The sequence below is a fragment of the Lissotriton vulgaris genome, chromosome 6 (genome assembly GCF_964263255.1).
Source record: "Lissotriton vulgaris chromosome 6, aLisVul1.2, whole genome shotgun sequence".
NCBI lineage: Eukaryota > Metazoa > Chordata > Amphibia > Caudata > Salamandridae > Lissotriton > Lissotriton vulgaris.
This window is the reverse complement of record NC_141694.1, coordinates 1,880,027,118-1,880,031,278: the sequence shown is the minus strand read 5'-3', so window position 1 is coordinate 1,880,031,278 and position 4,161 is coordinate 1,880,027,118.

The following is a 4,161-nucleotide window of genomic DNA, read 5'->3' as shown; positions in this document are numbered from 1 at the left end:
TGTGGGAGCTTAGACATATCTAATAGTATTAACATGGCGAGAAGAGTAGGATGGGTGGGACCGTCTCAAAAGAACTTGGGAAGGGACTGCATTGTCTTGAACTTTGACAAACAGGATGTTGCGAACTACCTATTCTGCGATGGGTCCGACCTCCAAAATTCTGGTATAAGGCCACTTCCTCTGGGGTACTTTTATCCCCCTCCTACCAAAAAACAATGGTATCCTGCTGTCCGGACAAGGAAATTGTCTACTCATCGTCAGAATGCTTCCCCCCACACACATAGTATATCAGGGGTATGGGATGCACCCTTGACGTTGGATAGACAAATTGACTCGGGTTTGTTGTTGGTCAATCGCTTTAACCCATTAATGACATTGGAGGACAACGACTGACTAAAAGACAACTCAGGTCAGCTACACATTCCCAGGTCCCCAATTGTAGGATTATGAGCTGGAACGTTGCTGGCATCAAGGCAAAAACTGGTAATGAAAATTAGGTATAAATGTTAAAAACCTTTGATATAATAGCCCTCTAAGAGACATGGGACCCTATAAACAGCTTTTCCCTGGATGCTTATAGTCATTTTTGTATCCCAGGAACACACAGTAAAGTAGGTAGAGCCAAGGGGGGCTTAATCAGTCTATTTAAATTAGATCTGAAGGGCTCCTTAATACAATGTGACTCAGGAAGCCCAAACTGTCTAATAGTGGAACTGTCATGCCCTGACTCTCCCAACATTTTTTTATGAACTTTTATATCTCATGTGCCAATGATAACACTAATCAAAATTTGGATTTAGTGGAGAACTTCTTGTCAGTATATAGTATAACCGCAAATGCTTTTGAGATCATATTTATGGGGGACGTTAATACTCATCCCTGCGACCTGTGGATGAGGGACCCCTATATTCGATCCCCACACATTTTGAACATTCAATGCGGGGGGAGGCTCTCCAAAACCTCTTGGCCTCCTGGTAACTCTATGAGTCAGTCTGCGAAGAAGGTGGCCTTAATGCCCCCACGTTTAAAGGGATTGACGCGGGTACAATTATTGATTATATTTTTATGACTTCTTCTATTTTACCTAAGGTTTTAAGATATAAGACTGAGGTATATGTTTTTAGCGATCAAAACCCTGTTATAATAGAGATGGTGTCAGGGGTCCTTTTAGGCTTTAAGATTGCAAAACACAAGGGTGAAAAGGACGTGATACTTAAAAATCAGGGACGAAGATTAAAATGGTCCAAAGTGGTTCCTGAAACCTTCTCCCAGGAAGTGTTATCTAGGGTTGAGCCTGAGGTAGCTATATGCTTAAATAAAGAATTCCTGGGTTCCCAGGTGGTCGATGCCTTTGATACTATCTGTATACAAATTAATCATAGTCTATCGGCCGGAAGTAAACAGACCAGGCATGGAGGCAAAAGATGGTTCAATACAAGTTGCTCTAAGGCACACTCTGCACTACTCAAGGCTTTGAAGGCCAGCCCTAAAGATAGGACACAAATAGCTAGTACAAGGACAGCATATAAACAAGCTATACAAGCGAGAAAACATGAGCTGAAAGAGGAGGCTTGGACTCTGGGCAACCATAAACCAACCACTGTTCTCAAACAATGAGAACTCGCCACTCGAATCTAACATAGCAGATGACGTTTGGATAGCCCAATTTGGAAAAATATGCTGTTCCCCGGGTATCGAGAATCCCACAGCTATTGACTTTTCCGGAAACGTGGCTACTTCTGTGGTCTTTGAGGTACTAGAAGTGGAAAAAGCGATAGAGCAGACGTTAAAGAACAAGGCTCCAGGGCCTGATGGGGTCCCTCCAGACATGTTTAAATACGCCCTAAAATTTTGGTCTAAAATTCTGTGTAACATGTTTAATGCTTTGAACCCAAATAACATCCCAGTATCATGGAAGAAATCAGTTATCATCCCGGTTTTTAGAAAGGAGGACAGGCTGGACCCCTCATGTTATAGGCCTATCTCCCTGATAGAATCCTCAGTCAAACTACTGGACCTTGTTATCTTACATAAACTAACGGAGTGGTTAGACGATAGAGGGGTCTTGTCGAATGTGCAATATGGCTTTAGAGCCAAAAGGAGTACCCTAGAGCAATGCCTCAATCTCCAACTTTTAATTGACAAATACACCAAAGCCAAGGAGGGGTCGATGGACCAGGGGTTCATGGACCTCTCCTCGGCATTTGACCTAGTAAATAAGTCAAAGCTATGGTAAATCTTGATCATGCCCTTGTTAACCTTTTGGCTGATTTGCACTCTGGTCTCCTAGCCTCTGTAAGGGTTACTTCTGAGGGACGCTGTACTAAGCATTTTAATTCAGAGAGAGGGGTCAGACAGGGGTGCATTCTGGTCCCCCTTCTTTTTACATTATATATTAACGCCCTGGAGCCTGCATTGAGGGAGGCGTCACTGGACATACCGCGTATAGGGGATCTGGTTATACCGGTCCTCTTGTACGCGGATGACGCTGTTCTCTTGGCCCGCACGGGGGTAGGACTCCAAAGGATGTTAGACGCTTTTGGGAGTTTTTGAAGACCCTGGATCTAAAAACTAACAACAAAAAATCCCAAGTTATGATCATGGGGAAGTGCAGTAGGAATAATAAAGCTACAACCTTCTTCTGCTGTGGCGAAGAAGTTAGAAGAGTGCCTAAAATGTTGCTCTGGAGGATTAGCGTGATATAGAGTGTTTATAAGCATGTTCATAGGCTGCTCCAGTTTATTTAAGTCTATGATTAATTTGGGAATTCCTGAAAGGTACAAATATTTACAATAGTTAATCTTCTGTCAACTAAATATCAGATGTCATTTTGGAAGAATATCGGAGATGTATCTACTGCCCAGCACATAGTCTAATTAAAGGAAGTAGGGAACTAAATCAAATAAATACACAAACTACACTTTAGTTTCAGAATTGTAACAGCCAAGATTTTGACAGTAGGCTGTACCGCAGTGCAAAACAGTAATTATTGCCATTTTGCTTGATATGTCGTCCACTAAGGTAGTATGAAGGTTCATGGAGCCTATATTTCCCTATCTGGGAGTGCTTTTTGATGACAGGGGAATTAGGGCCGCAACAAAAAAAACAGAAACGTTGCATTTGCAAGAACAACCTCTGCACTCTTGGGTTTTACCAAAAAATTAGGGGCTAGACCAGTAGAAGCAATATTGAAGGTGTACACAGTAAAATGTCTTGCAGTTGCCACTTATGGTAGCTCAATATGGGGTTACTGCCCCAAGACAGAATTCAGGTGACTGAAAATAAATTCCTGAGATCAGTCCTAACAGTGCCGCAGTCCACACCTACTTATACTATCCATACTGAGCTGGGGCTTAGGCACATTTCTGATATAATAAAAATAGCCCCTCTAACTTGTTGGTTGAAGACCTGGCTAAATCAGGAAATCTCCCTGAACCACATCATCCTGGAAGATTGTCTTCTGCTGGAAAATGCTAGCAAAATCCCATGGCTGACATACATCAAAACCAGTCTTCATAAAATAGTGCGACCCGAGCTCTTCTCTTCCCCTGAGTCCATTACATCTAAGGACATCTTACTAACTAAAAATGCTATGCTGCAGTCGTTGTCATTGGAGAGAGAGGAGGAAGATTTAAGGAAACCTACTGTTAGAGCTAATCTTATTTTAGTTAACTCACCTGGTCCCGAATTATATCTCACTGTGGTTAACCGTCCCTATCATAGGCATCTTTTAACTCGTTTTCGTTTTAATCTGATTCATTTGACCTTAGGCTGCTTCCCAAAATGGTGCAAACCAGAAAAGGCTAGCCCATGTAACTGTGACAATTTTTCTATACAGGACACAACACACTTTTCAATGTTCTGTGAACACTATGCGGACATCAGGAAGAAGTTTCTGCTTCCTAAATTGAGGGGGGCAGGGTTTCTACAAGTAAAGCCAGCTCTCCTGTACTTACAATTACTAAATACTCACCGTATAATTTTCCATGTTGCTAGCTTTTTAGTAGCCGCTGTCCGTATCAGGAATAAGATTAATTCCGTCCCTATGAACTTGGCTGATCCTAATTAGTATGAATTTATTTTAGACATCTAAAGAGATGTAGCAATGTAAACCAAAATAGCAGATTGCCATTTTTTAATTCTCATTTTATCAATTTTTTA